This window comes from Triturus cristatus, chromosome 12 (genome assembly GCF_964204655.1).
Source record: "Triturus cristatus chromosome 12, aTriCri1.1, whole genome shotgun sequence".
Classification (NCBI taxonomy): domain Eukaryota; kingdom Metazoa; phylum Chordata; class Amphibia; order Caudata; family Salamandridae; genus Triturus; species Triturus cristatus.
Window position 1 is genome coordinate 151,030,058 of NC_140595.1, and position 19,226 is coordinate 151,049,283.

Genomic DNA, 19,226 nt, shown 5'->3' on the forward strand with positions numbered 1-19,226 from the left:
TAAAGACCCAGCAGGCCCAGCAACATGCCTGTCTACTGCAACACCAATGGAGGATGGAGGACAGACAGGCTGAGCAAGTGACGGTGTTCCAGGGGATTCACAATACACTCCGTCGGATGGCCGACAACATGGGCAACCCTCCCTGTGCCAGAAGGCGTAGAACATCACCACCCACAGGGAGGGATCAGGAGGAGGAGGAAACATCCGATGGAGCATCCCAAACATCGTCACGGCCTGCTTCTGAGGGTCCCCGCAGGAGGCCGGGTCGTCCACGGAAAGGACCGTGAGGGTCGGCGCTACATCACCATCTCCCAGGACACCTGGCCTGGCACCTGGCCCACTGGAGCAACAGCATCACAGCATCAAGAGACATTCTCTGCCACATGGCCTTGCTGGTCACTGTCTGACCAATGTGGACAAAGACTGTGGCATGGACTCTGAGGATTTCCAATGGCAAGGACACCCAGCTGATCCTCTCCCTGACCAACGACCCCGCCACCGCCAGAGCCAACCTACACGAAGGGATGAAAAACGTGGCCGAGTGGATGACGACCAGCCGCCTGAAACTGAACACAGACAAGACGGAAGTCCTCATCCTGGGCTCCTCACCCTCCGCCTGGGACGACTCCTGGTGGCCCCCCGCCCTGGGCAACGCACCCAAACCGACAGACCACGCACGCAACCTGGGCTTCATCCTGGACTCCTCCCTCTCCATGACCAGACAAGTCAACGCCGTCTCCTCGTCCTGTTTCAACATCCTGTGCATGCTACGTAAGATCTTCCGGTGGATCCCCACCGAGACCAGGAAGACGGTCACCCAGGCCCTCGTCACCAGTCGACTGGACTACGGCAACGCCCTCTACGCCGGTACCACCGCCAAGCTCCAGAAGAGACTCCAGCGGATCCAGAACGCCTCGGCGAGACTCATCCTCGACGTCCCCAGACGAAGTCACATCTCCAGACACCTGAGAGACCTGCACTGGCTCCCGATCAACAAAAGAATCACCTTCCGGCTCCTCACCCACGCGCACAAAGCCCTACACAACCAAGGCCCGACCTACCTCAACAGCCGCCTCAACTTCTACGCTCCCAAACGCCACCTCCGCTCGACCAGTCACGCCCTCGCCGCCGTCCCCCGCATCCACAGAGCGACAACAGGAGGAAGATCCTTCTCCCACCTGGCCGCCAAGACTTGGAACGCCCTCCCGACCGACCTACGCCTGACCCAAGACCACCTCTCCTTCAGGAAGAAGCTCAAGACCTGGTTGTTCGAGCAGTAGCGGACCCCCCCCCCCCCCCCCAAGCGCCTTGAGACCCTCCGGGTGAGTAGTGCGCGTTATAAATGCCTATGATTGATTGATTGACCAACTCCCCTACTGAACTTTGGATTCCAAACTCCCAGAAAGCCCATCACGTCATACCCCCCCCCCCCCACCCCCCCACAAAAATAAAAATTCACACCATGAAGAGAAGATGCCTGCTGGTTGCATTATTACCTTACATGTGTCTTGTAAAGTCTAAACATGCCTGAGTTCTCTTTTGACTTCAACCATCCACACCCTGGGGCCTGAGTCTGGCACAGGACACACGGGCCACAGTGTATTAGGCAAGACAGACATGGAGCACCATACACACCCGTGATGGGCCCAACCAGCTGAGGGGGTGGCCGCACAACCGTGCTGACAGACACATTGAGTACAGCAACAGTCATGCGCAGAGGTCAGGGATCCAGTCCAGTGTCCTGGGGGGCACCCAGGTATGTGTAGACAGGTGGCAGAACCATGTCCTGCAAGCTTGAGTCCGGTGGATGCAGAGAATGGGGGCCTGGCCAACGTTGGATGCATGGGGATGGCACATGTAAATGCGACAATATCTCAGCGGGATATACTGAAATTATTTAAAAAGGTATGTACAAGACATTACAAGGAAAAAGAGAGGAAACTCAATGTTATTTTTTCAAAAGCGCCAATTGGCGTCATATATTTTGGATAGATCAACAGAGCACAACAAGGTATAAAATACTCTGGCAACCCTCGTGAAAAAAGTGTACAAAGTGCTCGTGTGAAGTGAAACAACGGCGCTAGTGACAACGTGGAAAAAACATCAACAGCCGGCGCAAGGGGGTAATATGTACAATACAGGGTTCATATAACACTTTTCTGAATAGTGAGATTGGTAATTTTTCCTTTTTCAAATGAACCAAGTTCGTGTGCGCCAAGAGCGTTTAGGCTGGTGTGTAATGGTCAACGGCGTTTCGATCCTGCCAATTTGAGGATCATCATCAGGACCTGGGTTGCTTACTTTGGGGGTGCTCTTGTGCCAGGGGAGAGGGCTGAGTGTACCGCAACAGGTAAATGGAAGGGTGGAGAGCACGGGGAGGAGTACTCCCTCGTGAAGCGGGGCAATTTGGAACTTCGCAGGACGAGCAATCGATGTGGGGCGAAGACCAGGCGGCAGCCTAAGGCTGAGAGAAACCGCAATCGAGGATCTGGTCGCGTGTACGAATCAGCGATCCGCAGTCTGACAGGAGTAAATCCAGGGCGGGAGTGCGGACTAGAGGAGCCAATTACATGTGCACCGTCTAGGTCGATTAGTGACCGGTGGATGCAGAGAATGGGGGCCTGGCCAACGTTGGATGCATGGGGATGGCACATGTCACAATACCCACACAGTCATGGACATCATGCCCAATACACAGTCTCAGCCCACACACACAGCTTGCATCTTGCTACTCGACACATAGACACATAGCCACTATCAGGGGAAACCATGCCAGACATGCTGGATGCACCGTGGCAACACACCAGCATTGACTGAGAAGAGGCACCTTGGAGGCATAGGGACACCTTTATTAGTCATGTTTTCGGGATTGCAGAGGCAACTTGAAGTGCACATGAACACTTCATGTGGAGTAACATGTGGGTCCAACACTGGCACCCCCTTCTGCAGCACAAATGCGTAATAGCCATGGAACTGGCACACAATTGTCGGCCAACAGCTAAACACCCACAGCTGCTCACGGAGAGACTGCCATACACCATTGATCCGCTGATGTAGAAGTCCCACACCATGTCAAGCCAATGCAAACCGTATGTGTCCGAGGGCAGTGTTACACACATTGATGCCATCATCACAATCCACTATCCCATCACTGATGACTGTCAACCAGTCAGACCATCTATTCAGGTGTACACAGCTGCATGTCGTGTCCCATGGTGATGCTACGTGGCTGCAGAGGAACCAAACATCGACAGGGGCAGTGTGCATACATCGTGAACAACTGCCACACCCAATACACCCCTGATGCATCCCTTACCCTAAGGAGACTTCCAAACTTGTCCGTGCCTGTAACGCTGAGTCAGCACACGATGACGTGTCCATGAGGAATAGCAGTGCCACAACAATGCAACCAGCAGACGGCATGCGCAAGTACCTGGGGATGAGAGACACACAAGAAGTCAGCCACAAAAAGCACAGCCACTTGCATGTGCATGTACTCGACACATGTATGGATGACAACATGCTAGGTCACAATTATGACTGGGGAAATACAACCATCACTGCCACCATCACTCCAGTGACACACCCACACACACCTCTGACTCACGTGCCATACATGCAGGTGGAGACACACATCATTCACAACACATGCCACTCGTGGAGCAATGTGTGCACACTCAGACACTGGTACTCACCACTAAGCAAAGAAGTCACGTATGAGCTGAGTCCGGATGTCCTCTTGCGGCTCCACATCCTCGACATCACTAGCCCCATTGCCAAGCCCTTCGTCCTCCACGGGTGGATGGTCCTCGTCATGTTGATCCAGGATGAGTGGCACAGCTTTCTCAACTGCCATGTTGTGCAGCATGCAGCAGACCATGAAGATTTTGCAGACCTTCGCAGGGGCATATGGGAGCGTGCCGCCGGTCTTGTGGAGGCACCGAAATCGGCTCTTCAGCAGGCCAAACGTCCTCTCTATCACTCGCCTTGTCCGGCCATGGGCGGTGTTGTAGCGGAGCTGGGCCGGCGTGATGGGGTTGCGAAGAGGTGTGAGCAGCCATGGCATGTTGGGATAGCCAGCGTCCCCTACATGGGAAGCACATGGACATCGTTAGAACTGGTGAAGCGGTCGTGCTGGTAGGCTATGCAAAATACAGGACAGACAGACTGTACCCACCAACAACACATGCTCATTCGTTGCACAGCTGCATCATCATTTCAGGCACCCTGCTACGCCTCATGATGTAGGCATCGTGTGCTGATCCTGGAAAACGAGCACAGACATGTGAAATCACCATGTTGGACAGACACACCACAAGGGCATTGATGGAGTGGTAGTGCTTCCGATTGCGGTACGCTACCTCCCATGCGTGTGGTGGTACCAAAGCTACATGTGTCCCATCTATGAACCCAATGACATGGGGCATCCCTCCCAGGGCATAGAATCCATGCTTGACCCCAGTCAACTGTTCAGGGGTTGGGAACTTGATGAAGTCATCCAGGTGAATCAACATGGCCTCTAAGAAATCATGCAGCACACGGCAGAACATGCTCTGGGACATGCCACCAACATGAGCTATGGTATTTTGAAAGGTACCCGTGGCTAGAAAATGTAGGGCTGCCATTACCTTCAGCTTGGGTGTCAGTGCCGTAGGATACCTGTGCAGCGGTTGCAGGTGTGGTGCCAGTCTCGCCGTCAACTCCAGAATCAACCGTTGGGGGAAGCGGTAGCACCGGATACGATCATTCTCCCGCATGGCAGCCAAGTCCGGAATTGCTCGGGGAAGAGGCGGCGCTTTGCAGGAATTTGGAAGTGACACGGAAGAGTGAGTGCCCCACAACAACAAATAATTTGTACTGAGCACATGTTAATCTGTCTATACACATATGCTACATACGGAGTCAGGTATGTGCCACATGCCCTGGACACGTATGGCTGCCAGGTGACACTCCTACCAAGACCCAGCTACACACGGAGATTGAGAACCTCCACATGCCATGCCATGGGATTAGCTGTGTCCCAGTGCAAGTGAACAGCCAGACGCAACACAGGAGTGACATACACCCACACATCAGCAGAAGTAGAATGCCGATTGCAGAGACTGGTAGCGGAATACTAGAGCCACAGGTCACATGACATTACACTAGGCCAGCCCACACACCTTGCCATGAAGGTGCACATGTCATGACTCACCACACCTTCATTGAGAGGATGCAGACATCTCCTTGTCACGCTACTCCATGTCCCATGCATACATACGCACCTCACATCCGATGCCACATGTGGCATGGTGTGCGGAACAGTGTCCAATGTCAATCTACACACATACACATGTTGGTTGCTGCAACAGCTGCAGCTTTTGAGGGTGCTCCAACATCAACCTAATGGGAAGCCCCCACACATACATGACATAGTCACATTGTGCACCGTGGGTAGTGACAAGTCAGGTGTGGTAACCCCTGTACCGGGCATCAGGGGACACTTCCGTGTGTTGGTGTCCGTGCCATGCCAGTGACGCTCATCCCAAGTGTGCAGTACGACATGCACACATGTCAAAGGAGTCAAGGGCATGCCTGGCACACATTGCACCGTCACACATTACATCTGTACACATCTCATCATACATCTGGTGCCTTCTCGATTCAGGAGTAATGTTCCACATCACAGCCTGTCACACCTGTGCCCCACACATGTAGTAATGCACAGACAATGCCTTGATGTCCATCCATGGACAAGTATGTCCGCCCTATTCCTTCCTGTGTGCTGCCTGTCACCACTGTGATGTGTGAAAACCGCCGTACTGCTGCTAAGAGGGCCTGTGTACGTGCCAATATCACTATGGGAGTGCTGCCGTATGTGTACCCATCGTGATGGTGAGCGTACAGGCATGTTTACGGTCCGTACCATATCACTCTGGGTGTCCTCGCGTATGCGTACTCGTAGTGGTACGGACCGTACACACGCCTGTACGCTCCATATCACTCTGGGTGTCCTCGCGTATGCGTACTCGTAGTGGTACGGACCGTACACACGCCTGTACGCTCCATATCACTCTGGGTGTCCTCGCGTATGCGTACACGTAGTGATAGGGAGCGTACAGGCGCGTGTACGGCCCGTACCACTACGAGTACGCATACGCGAGGACACCCAGAGTGATAGTGAACGTAGGCACGCGTGTACGGGCCGTTGCTATGCATTTGGGGTGCCCTAGGGCCCCGGAACGCACCGTACCTGTGTGTGAAGCTCCAAATTACATAGGGGACACATGAGGGACAAGTATTAAGGCCTACATGCATGCTGGTTGTCATGGAGACCAAGTTCAAATTTTGAATTTGTTCAGGAAGCTGCATGGCAGAAGTCAGTTGGAATGAATCTACTTTGTTGCAATGTGTTTGTGGGGCTGACATCATGCAGGAGAAAAAAACTGATTGAGAACCCACAGACTGCTAGGTTTGAAGGGATTGGAGGAAACATAGGATGCAAATGTGAGTGACCAATCACTCTGTACTCCTGTGCATGAGTTGGGCCAGCAAGGCAGATATAAGGCAGCCAGGTCCCATGAGGGAGCACTTGCCTGCACATCTTTGTATTCCACGACCCAGCTGCTGCTACTGATTCCCTGGAACCATGTCAAGGGCTGTGGAGAGGTCACAGCCATTCACCCTGGAGGAGAACATGGCTTTGGTGGATGTGATCCTCCCACGGTACCCCATGCTGTATGGGCGACCAGGTTATCAGGTGAGTGCAGTGTCCACTGGCACAGACTGTGTCCCTTTTTAGTGACTGTGACTTCTGCCATTGTGTCCAGGTGTGACACACATGCTATGTACTGTAGGGAGGGTCCCAGGGGGGGGAATGCCTGATGTCTCCCAGCAGTGCCCTGAGACAGGAGGGGTGGGGGCCTATCACTCCCAGCAGTGCCCTGAGACAGGAGGGGTGTGTGCAGAGTCCTCCCAGCAGTGCCCTGAGACAGGAGGGGTGGGGGCCTATCACTCCCAGCAGTGCCCTGAGACAGGAGGGGTGGGGGCCTATCACTCCCAGCAGTGCCCTGAGACAGGAGGGGTGTGTGCAGAGTCCTCCCAGCAGTGCCCTGAGACAGGAGGGGTGGGGGCCTATCACTCCCAGCAGTGCCCTGAGACAGGAGGGGTGTGTGCAGAGTCCTCCCAGCAGTGCCCTGAGACAGGAGGGGTGGGGGCCTATCACTCCCAGCAGTGCCCTGAGACAGGAGGGGTGGGGGCCTATCACTCCCAGCAGTGCCCTGAGACAGGAGGGGTGGGGGCCTATCACTCCCAGCAGTGCCCTGAGACAGGAGGGGTGGGTGTGATGCACAGTGTGAGCCTGGATCATTGATTGTGTAGTTGCCCACATTCCACCTGTGTCCTTTCAATGGCACGTACTGCTTTTGGCCTTCCCCCAGAGGATCATGTCCCTATGACAAAGGTGCAATGTGTTGGATGCATACTATGCCTTGTTGTAAACAGCAAATGTGTTGTAATCTGTGTCCCTGTGACATGTGCCAGGTGTATTGATGTAGTGTCACTTGTCCATCCTCACAGGTAGACGCCTCTGCCAAGGAGAAGATATGGCTGGACGCCGTCAGCGCCGTGAGGAGTGCGGATGGTCGGAAGCGGCGCTTGTCCCAGGTGAGGAAACGCTGGCAGGATATCCGGTGCTGGACGCGGAGGATCGCACGGGTCCTGCTGGGGGACTCACCTGAGAGCCATAAGAACCGCGGGCGCCGCCGTCTCTCCCACATCCAGAAACGTGTGCTGGCGGTGGTCTTTCCTGACTTGGACAGGCGCCTACAGGAGATGCAGCAGCCGGAAGGGGGTAGGTACATGTGTGTGTTTGTTGTGTTTCACCAGCATTTGTAAGTGCACTGTTCCATGGATACACTTCCAGGGTTTATGGTGCTGTGCAGATCCTGTTACCCACAGTGTTGCAGGCCTCTCCTGCCTCCCTTCCCCACCTTGCAATGTGTTTACTGGTCTCTGTGTAGTCACTCCATCACAAAGTTATGTAGCCTGACACCTTCTCCAAGTGTACAATGCCTGCAGCATCATGTGTGGGGGTGGTGTGTAACAGGTTTAGTGACCTTGCCTGTGGCCTGTCCAGTTCTGGACTTGTGGGTTCCATGTAAGTTGGCACTAATGCTGATTCCAGACATGGGAGTTAATCTCTCGAGTGCGAGGCCTTCCAGCAGGCATGTCCCATGTGGTGGCCTGTCACATGATGTGCATGAGTGTGCGTTACGCATAGTGCAGGGATGTTAGCGTGTGTTGCAGTCATTTCCATTCAGGAACATGGAGTTGTGTGGCCACTACTGTCCCCAGGGGCATCTTTTCCTAGGTATCATGTGTGTAATCCGAGAATGTCGACAATCTCTGTGTCTACAGCATAGGTTGTGCTCTGTGCCATTGTCCCCTGGCACCATGTATATTGACGTGAGATGTATTACAAGTGTCCACTGTCCAGCCTGACCTGATTTTCCAATTACATACTCACGGTGGCCATTGCCTTTGTGTCTTGTTGCAATCATCTGATGATGCCCATTTGTACATGATAATTTGGACAGCCGCACCTTGGGTAGTTTGTGTGCAATATTGAAGTTTTGCATCCCATGTGTATTTCACCCTGACTAAGAGATGTAAGTGCTTCCTGTGTCTCCACAGATTTGTCTCATGTAGGGGGTGGGTGGTGCGGGCATGGCCTACATGTCAAGACCTGTCATCTCCTTGCTAGGACTGGCCAGTGTGTGATGTTTGTCTGGACATACACTCAAGGTGCATTGTGCCAGTCAGGGTGGGCATGTTATCAGTATTACCTATGCTGCATGTGCCTCTAGTTCCTGGATGTGGTCCCTGCTCATCCCTATGGCCTGCCACGCTGTGTGGTGCAGATGCAGTGCTGGATTGTCCCCAGGGCCTTGCTCCTCAGTCAAAATTCCATGTCATCTCATTTGCTATTGTGTCATGCTCTCCATAGTTTTTCCATGGCATGGTGGGTCACACAACTGTGTCTTGCAGGGCCTACATATGTACCTTGTTTTGTAGTTGTAACTCTTCCTTTGTTTCAGGCTATGCACTGTGACCTAAGTAGATTTGACTCATGTGACATATGTATACAGGTGTATGATTATTTTCTGTCTCTTCACCCTGCCCACAGCATCGTCGGGGGACACGGAGGGAGACATGGACACAGACGGCGCGGAGGGACCAAGCACCAGTGCCAGCGGTGGCATCGTGCCTGGCACTTCGAGTGGGACAGAGGCGGAGGAGAGTGAACCCGGGGACCTGTCGACTGGCACAACAGAGTATGAAGCTGACGGGTCCGAGGATGATCTCTCCGAGTGGGCGGTGGCTGCACCACCATCTGACAGCAGCCCTACATCTCGCACCGCCCCCTCCATTGGCATCAGCCGCCTCCCACTTGCTCGTGTCCCTTCCCTACGTGCCCGGTCACCACATGTCTCCTTCCTGCCAGGCACCGCACCCCCTGCCCCTGTCTCCACTGCTGCCGCCAATGCTGAGTCTGTGGACATCCAGCGGCAGTTGCAGATTGGTCAGACTGCGATCCTTAATGTCCTCCATGCCCACAGCCAGGTCCTCAACAAAATGGAGGCATACTTGGAGGGCATTCATTCATCGCAGGCTGACCAACGCAACTTGCTGAGGTCCATAGACTCCACACTGACTGCAGCAGTGGGTCTCCTGCAGCGCTACGTCCCACCCCCTACCCCTGCTCCTTCCACACTTCCCACTCCCATGCCTGTCCCACATACACACAGACGTAAGCATGCACCCACCACAACAGACACAGGCACCACACCAGCAGGGAAGGTCCGCCGCACACCTCCTGACACGCACACACAGGGTGAAGTAGGCACACCCACTGGGTCGGGGGGCAAACGTGTGACACGCAGCCAGAGTGGGAGTCCGCATTCCACCCAATCCACTCCCTCCAAATCCCCTCCCCTCAGCTCTCCTGGCCACATCTCCCCCAAAGACTCCTTCATGGCCGCTCTGTCCCTGAGCCCCACAGTGACACCACCCCGCAAGCGGTCAAGGAAGTCCACGGTCAGGGTGCTTGAGTCCCCCCCCTGTCCACACCCTCCCCCAGTGGCGCTGCGACCCATCCCTCTCACCCCCCCCCTCCTTGGGGCCTGTGGTTCCTTCGGGTGCAGGGGAGTCCCTGGAGTACCTTGCCGAGGTGTGCAGCGCGCTCCTAGAATCCACCTTTGGCCCTGCCCCACCCCCTGTGGTGGAGTCCTCCATCCCTGCACCCACGTCGCCTACCCTTCGCACTCCTGTCCCTGCGGTGCCTGTTCATTCCCCCCCACTTGATGCCCTCACCCCTGTGGAAGACAACGGCTTGTAACTGTGCAGGCAAGCTAGGGGACACGCATCCCACTGTGTCCCCCATCCAGCTGTGACTCCTGGACTGCCCTATGGGCTTTGTAAATATTGAACTTTCTACATACCAGTTTTTGGATCATGCTGAAAAAAGCTATTTATTTTTTGCCCTTGGAACACTCCTGCTTTGCTGGCATTGCTGTCGGTGGGGCTGCTACATGGTTGTGGGTGGTGTTCATGTGTTGGGTGTGTGGGAAATGTAGTAGTGTGCTGCTCATAGGGGGGACCATGGGATCTGTGTGCCATCACACGGTGTTAGCTAGCTTTCTCAATTCATGTAAGCAGTTGCTGCATGTTGCAATTGTCCCAAGGTGTTTTCCTTCCTCTGTGTACCCTGACTTCTTCCCTGCAGGGTGTTCCCAATATTTAGCGCCGAGCTGTGTGTACATTAGCTGGGTGTGTGACGGACTCCTTCAACTTTGCACATGCATGCTGAGCCATTCTCCACCTGCATCATTCGTGGCATCCTTGGTAGTCATTGTACTTGTGTATGTGGACTATTGACATGACTTCATGTGTACATGTTATCTTTTTGGCCCTATGCATACGTATACTCCCAGCCTCGCACACATGTGGTACATGTACTGCAGGGTCTTTGTGCACCTGACTGACATTTGTGGGCATGGTATCTGTGGCTACTCCACCCTTTGCGTTCCATGGGCACTGCTGGGAGTGATAGGCACCCATCCCTCCAGTCTCTGGACACTGCTGGGAGAACTCTGCACACACCCCTCCTGTGTCAGGGCACTGCGGGGAGGACTCTGCACCCACCCCTCCTGTCTCAGGGCACTGCTGGGAGGACTCTGCACACACCCCTCCTGTCTCAGGGCACTGCTGGGAGTGATAGGCCCCCACCCCTCCTGTCTCTGGGCACTGCTGGGAGGACTTTGCACACACCCCTCCTGTCTCAGGGCACTGCTAGGAGGACTCTGCACACACCCCTCCTGTCTCAGGGCACTGCTGGGAGTGATAGGCCCCCACCCCTCCTGTCTCAGGGCACTGCTGGGAGGACTCTGCACACACCCCTCCTGTCTCAGGGCACTGCTGGGAGTGATAGGCCCCCACCCCTCCTGTCTCAGGGCACTGCTGGGAGGACTCTGCACACACCCCTCCTGTCTCAGGGCACTGCTGGGAGTGATGGGCACCCACCCCTCCTGTCTCTGGGCACTGCTGGGAGTGTTAGGCACCCACCCCTCCTGCGTCTGGGCACTGCTGGGAGGATTCTGCACACACCCCTCCTGTCTCTGGGCACTGCTGGGAGTGTTAGGCACCCACCCCTCCTGTCTCAGGGCACTGCTGGGAGGACTCTGCACACACCCCTCCTGTCTCAGGGCACTGCTGGGAGGACTCTGCACACCCCCCTCCTGTCTCAGGGCACTGCTGGGAGGACTCTGCACACACCCCTCCTATTTCACAATATGTACGCTCATGACATACACTGATGTGGGTACGCTCCATGCATTGGAGGTGGGGGTACGTGTCGTACTTACACTGTTGGGGTGGGGGTACGCTCCATACGTACGCGGGTGTGGGTACGGGTCGTACTTACACTGTTGGGGTGGGGGTACGCTCCATACGTATGTGGGTGGGGGTACGGGTCGTACTTACACTGTTGGGGTGGGGGTACACTCCATACGTACACGGGTGGGGGTACGGGTTGTACTTACACTGTTGGGGTGGGGGTACGCTCCATGCATTCGAGGTGAGGGTACGGGTCGTACTTACACTGTTGGGGTGGGGGTAAGCTCCATGCATTCGAGGTGGGGGTACGTGTCGTACTTACACTGTTGGGGTGGGGGTACGCTCCATACATACGCGGGTGAGGGTACGGGTCGTACATACAGGGTTGGGGTGGGGGTACGGGTCGTACATACACGGTTGGGGTTGGGGTACGCTCCATACGTACGCGGGTGGGGGTACGGGTCGTACTTACACTGTTGGGGTGGGGGTACGCCTCATACGTACATGGGTGGGGGTACAGGTCGTACTTACACTGTTGGGGTGGGGGTACGCTCCATGCATTCGAGGTGAGGGTACGGGTCGTAATTACACTGTTGGGGTGGGGGTACGCTCCATGCATTCGAGGTGAGGGTACGGATCGTACTTACACTGTTGGGGTGGGGGTACGCTCCATGCATTCGAGGTGAGGGTACGGGTCGTACTTACACTGTTGGGGTGGGGGTACGCTCCATGCATTCGAGGTGAGGGTACGGATCGTACTTACACTGTTGGAGTGGGGGTACGCTCCATGCATTCGAGGTGAGGGTACGGGTCGTACTTACACTGTTGGGGTGGGGGTACGCTCCATGCATTCGAGGTGAGGGTACGGATCGTACTTACACTGTTGGGGTGGGGGTACGCTCCATACGTACGCGGGTGGGGGTACGGGTCGTACTTACACTGTTGGGGGGGGGTACGCTCCTTGCATACGCGGGTGAGGGTACGGGTCGTACTTACACTGTTGGGGTGGGGGTACGCTCCATGCATACGGGGTGGGGGTACGGTCCGTACATATCCGTCCCCACGCTATGTGATGCTTGTGCGGGCCGTACCCAGGCCTTTGCCACGTGGGTACGAGCCGCCCCGCCATTGTTGGGGTGACGTAGGTGTGGGCGTGGTACGACTCGTACCCACACTCTTAAGGCGTGGGTACGGGACGTACCTGTCTGGTTGTGTTGCCGGTTCGCGTCGTCAAGAACTTCCGTTGTGGCGGTCGCTGGCTTAGCTGGACACGCCCCCACCCCCTCGTAGTGACCAGGGCCTGGGAGTCAGGTATGTCCAGGGCATGTGTGCTGTGTGACTTTGGTGCGGGGTTTGTGGCCTTTCCCCCCTCCCTTAGTTGTTCTGACCTTCTGCGGCGTCTGCGTCGTAACCTGTAGAGGAGGTCGACTGCTATGAGGGCCGGGATGACGCGTATGTTCGGGTCCATGTCTGTCCGTCGCGTACGGGTACTCCTTGTTCGCGTCGTCCTGTCTGTCCGTCGCGTACGGGTACTCCTTGTTCGCGTCGTCCTGTCTGTCCGTCGCGTGCTGGTACTCCTTGTTCGCGTCGTCCTGATTTCCCGGCAGTTTTTGGCTGCCGGATAATATTCACCGTGCGGGATGACGTCAGTGCGAATCGTAATTCCTGGTTTGTGAATGGCAGGCTGCGAGCGTCCCGACGTCAGGTCGGCGCTTTCCCGGATCGCATTTGTAGGTTTATTTTCGTCGGTCGGGGTTTTGTACGGTTCGTACGGAAATGGTGTTTCCGTGCGAATCGTAATTCCATGTTGGTAGATTTTGACGACCGGGTACGGGTCGGACGGAGAATATGCTCCGTCCGACGGTTCGTACCCGGTTTTTACAGGATCGTGATCGGCGCCCAGGTGTTTTGCGGTTTCTGGGCCCTGGGACAACTGCTCAGTTGCCGCTAGCCGTAGAGCGTCCTCAGTAACAGTAGGACAATTATAGAGATGTGTATAATGACTAATCCAGTCGTTTTCAGATATTGCAATCTCGATATTGGCCCTGTCCAGATTAATTAGGAACGGAGCATTAACAGCCTTCCAAAAGGCCGCCGAATCTTTCGATAAGGCTGCTTCCTGCAAGGCTAGCCACAATGACTTTTTAAAATCTTTTTTCCTATTTTTCAATGCGGTTTTATAATCCCTCCTAGCATTAAGAATGTCAATTGAGTTTTTAGGATCGGCGTGGAGCACTTGCTTCAGCTTTGAATAGGCCTTAGTACATGAGTGGTCAAACCACCCAGACTTTGTAGATTTGCTTTTATTAGTTTCGACAAAAAGAGCCTTTTTAATAGTTGTTCCTATAATTAAGAAATTCTTCACAATGTCTCTATAATCACCCTGGTCTTTTAAACAATTCACAATATTGCTATAACAGTCCCTAACTATTTTACTCAAAAATTCTTCGGGATTAACGCGCTCCCAGCTTAGTGCATATCCATTCTGCCTAGTGAGTTTAATGTTATCAATATTGTTAATGTCTCTACCCCTCTTTCCAAAGGTATGACATTTCATCACCAGGCTTATACTCTGTGGAAAATGGTCACTTATAGCTAAATCATATGTATAAAAATTCATGACTCTAGGGGAGTGCCTGTTATGCAACAATATAAAGTCTATTGTAGAAGAGGCACCACGACCGTTAAAAGTTGGGGAGAAAGCTGTTGGGGGAGTTGTTAGCATATTATAGAAACCCATATCCTGTGTTGATAATACATCATTAAATAACACCCCTTGAAATGTATGTGCAAAATGTGGGAGACAATCTTCATCATTATAATCATGTGTTAGGCCACATATCCGTTTACCTACGTGTTCACATAATAAGCAATTAAAATCTCCCCCCCACAAAATAACTATGTCCTTGTCCGAAGAATCCTGGAACCACTCCAGCCTATCTAATAAAGATTTCAGGGTACTTGCGAACAAAGGCTGTGGGACATTATTATAAAAATTTACTATTATCAGCTTCGTATGAGAATCACAGGTAAGACCAATAATTTGATAGTGAGGGCCATCGAAATTACATTTGTTATAGTTCAATAGATTTGAAATATAGACACAGAGGCCTCCCTTTGCTCTACCGGAAGGGGATGAAACTGCTGGTGTGAAGAAAGTTCTAAATCCAGCCAAATGGGCAGTCTCCACTAGCCAGGTTTCCTGAAGACAAAGAATATCGAAATTCCGTATGAAATCCAACCAAATATCGTTTGACAATTTCGATTTTAGTCCTGCTACATTCCAATAAGCAATTTGAAGTCCCTTGGAACTAAGTCTTGCGTTATTCCCCCCACAACCATGTCCTAGGATTTTTAAAGGTAACAATTGGGACACATAGGTTTGGGGACCCAAGGTCGTGTTGTTAGGCTCTACAGGGATTTTAGGGGTCATAGGATCTGGACTAGGTCTGCCCGATGAAACTGGAAGGGAAGGCGCAGTACAAGCCATATAGCTTCACAGGGAGTTATTTACAAAATATGCCATACGAGTTTCATTATTCTTGGTGTGTAACGCCTCCCCAGGAACTTGATCCAGATTGTCCCCTAGCTTGACCAATCCACTGTGTCAATCTACATCTTCTAGAGAGGGCAGGGACTCGAATCGATTGTATGTTTGTATAGAATATTTATAGCCAGGATCTTTAATTGAAACTCTTTTTTCTAAGGCACAGGGCTTATAAAAGAAACCCAGGGGGACCACACCAATATTGCCTGGGACCAATGAATGATATTCCATTCTGCCCAGTATCCAGTGGACAAATTGGGGTGTCTTAAAATTCAGGACCACACAGTCACCTGGCAGAATTTTAGTGTCTCTTCCAACCCAGCCTACCCTCCTTGCCATTTTGAATTCCGCAAACAGTCTACCTGTTTCACCAATCCTGGATCCCAGCCACGCTAAGGATTTATTTCTTAACTCCTGCCAGGGTTCGTGCTGGTCTGCTCTCAGTTTTGGAACGTTGGTTAAAATCACTGTGTATGGTGTAGCGGCAGGCGGCAAGTCCAAGAAAGGAGCAGTTTGTACGAGCACAGGATTTACAGCTGAGGCTACGTTGTATCTACTAGCGTCATCGATATTATGATCCACCAAAGTTTGCCTTCGATGTAAGTGGCTTGTGATACTACCCTGCGATGGAAGCGCACAATCGTCGAGATGTCTAGTATTCGGCTGATTGTTCTTAGGATTTGGTGTGGACTTAGCCTTGTCCTTGTTTAGCCGGTTTATAAGGGCACTAGGGTTAGATGAAGGCGCTTCGGAGGTAATTGCATGTTCCGGGTGTTTAAATAGGAACTCTTCAATTACACCAAGCCTTGTAGTGATGTTACTTAGGGAATCCCTGAGAAAGGTATCCATTGCCTCTATCTTTGTTTTTATTGCCAGTAAGCTAGTCTGAGTTGGAACATGGGAGAGGGTTGGTTCCAAGCCACGGGTTATTTTTTTAGAGACGGGTTTCGGTAAGGTAACCTTAGCCCTCGATGTTGGTTCTACCACTAAGCATGAGGTTGAAGTCGGGTTTTTTGATCGTTTGGGGGGTGGCTGTAAATCAGCATCCTGATCAGTAAAAGATATGTGGTCTGAAATATCCAGGACACACCCATTACTTACTGCAATATGGTCGTCTATTAATTGTTTACTTTGGTTCAAAGGTAAGTCCCCTGAGCAAACTGTGGCGACCGTGCCATCACGGGAGATGGCTTCTTCAACCGACACAATTTGCTCCTCCAGAGCTCCCATAGCGCCCGTTAGGTAGTTTAATATAGAAGCACAAGGTCCCTCCCCCGCTTTCGTCTGCTTCTTAAGCTGGGAGCTTGTAGCTTTTCTTTTTACCATTGTAGCGAAGATGTATAAGGGAAGCTTTAGGGAAGCTAGAGAACTAAGGTGCGATGTGACAGTCGGTATAGAATAACAACAATGCCACAAAGTGGAGTCTCAAGTAAAATTAGGAATCCCAGGCAAGAAGTAATTAAGTAAGCATAAGTACGAAGATACAAAAAGCAATTTGGCATGCGCCTCAAGACCGGATCGAATAACAAGGATTTCTATCGATCATACAGTCAGGCAATTAATAACAAAATGCATAACAACCACTTATCTGGCAGAACATGTATGTTGAATGATTGAAAAACCAAAGTCTATGGCCCAGCCCAGTCTATGCCTGGCTATGACGAGCTAAGACGGGCCCGTCTTGGCCCGGTCTTCGCCCGGACACGCCCGCGCGCGTTCCGTCAATTTATCTGCCGCCCAGGGACCAGGGTCAAAGTGCTGGGTGCCTTCAGGTCAGGGCCTCGAGATAAAGTGCAAGGTGCAAGGTGCGTTTGTCTCCTCCGCGGTCTCCCGCGAAGCGGGACCGCCGCCATCAATTTATCTGCCGCCCAGGGACCAGGGTCAAAGTGCTGGGGGCCTTCAGGTCAGGGCCTCGAGATAAAGTGCAAGGTGCAAGGTGCGTTTTTCTCCTCTGCGGTCTCCCGCGAAGCGGGACCGCCGCCGTCAATTTATCTGCCGCCCAGGGACCAGGGTCAAAGTGCTGGGTGCCTTCAGGTCAGGGCCTCGAGATAAAGTGCAAGGTGCAAGGTGCGTTTTTCTCCTCCGCGGTCTCCCGCGAAGCGGGACCGCCGCCGTCAATTTATCTGCCGCCCAGGGACCAGGGTCAAAGTGCTGGGTGCCTTCAGGTCAGGGCCTCGAGATAAAGTGCAAGGTGCGTTTTTCTCCTCCGCGGTCTCCCGCGAAGCGGGACCGCCGCCGTCAATTTATCTGCCGCCCAGTGACCAGGGTCAAAGTGCTGGGTGCCTTCAGGTCAGGGCCTCGAGATAAAGTGCAAGGTGCAAGGTGCGTTTTTCTCCTCCGCGGTCTCCTGCGAAGCGGGACCGCCGCCGTCAATTTATCTGCCGCCCAGGGACCAGGGTCAAAGTGCTGGGTGCCTTCAGGTCAGGGCCTGTTATAGCAATATTGTGAATTGTCTAAAAGACCAGGGTGATTATAGAGACATTGTGAAGAATTTTTTAATTATAGGAACAACTATTAAAAAGGCTCTTTTTGTCGAAACTAATAAAAGCAAATCTACAAAGTCTGGGTGGTTTGACCACTCATGTACTAAGGCCTATTCAAAGCTGAAGCAAGTGCTCCACGCCGATCCTAAAGACTCAATTGACATTCTTAATGCTAGGAGGGATTATAAAACCGCATTGAAAAATAGGAAAAAAGATTTTAAAAAGTCATTGTGGCATGCCTTGCAGGAAGCAGCCTTATCGAAAGATTCGGCGGCCTTTTGGAAGGCTGTTAATGCTCCGTTCCTAATTAATCTGGACAGGGCCAATATCGAGATTGCAATATCTGAAAACGACTGAATTAGTCATTATACACATCTCTATAATTGTCCTACTGTTACTGAGGACGCTCTAGGGCTAGCGGCAACTGAGCAGTTGTCCCAGGGCCCAGAAACCGCAAAACACCTGGTGTTTGAGCTTCAAGAAGTAAATGAGGCCATACTGGCTAGTCAATGGGGTAAGGCACCAGGTCCGGACGGCATCCCTGCAGATCTTTTTAAATGTAACCCTGAACTTTGGGGACCTCTTTTAACTTCACTTTTTAATGCATCTATTGTGTTTAGTCTTCCTCCAACTTGGTTAGTCTTTATTTTAGTTCCTATTTTTAAGAAAGGAGACAGAGCTAATCCGGCATGTTATCGTCCAATCTCCCTGTTAGACTCCTCTATGAAAATTGCTGGACGTGTCATTTTAAACAGGTTACAAGAATGGGCAGAGGACTCGGGAATATTAAGTGACACCCAATACGGATTTCGTAAGGGTATGGGGACAGTGGACCAGAGCCTTAACTTAAACCTTTTAATCAGTAAGTACACGGCAGCAAAAAGGGGCAACCTATACTTAGCTTTCGTTGATTTATCATCAGCATTCGATTGCGTTGTCCACGCTAAGTTATGGGAAATCCTAGAAGAGCTAGGCGTGGACATGTCTCTATAATCACCCTGGTCTTTTAGACAATAACAGGGCCTCGAGATAAAGTGCAAGGTGCAAGGTGCGTTTTTCTCCTTCGAAGTCAAAATGCGCCCTAATTTTTCTTTCTGCAGCAGTTATCATAATTTCTATGGCAAAATGAACCCCCTCATTTTGTTCCTTTGTAAATTAAATGTTTTAAGTGTTACCACTTTATTCCAATCAAGATGGCTTCAGGTGTGCAATACATTTGTCACAAGTAGGACTGTTAGCGCTCTAGTTGTTCTTGAGAACACTCTGGGAAGCTGCAGTAGAACACAAAGGAATCAACTGACAGTCTCTGCCCTTGTTGGATG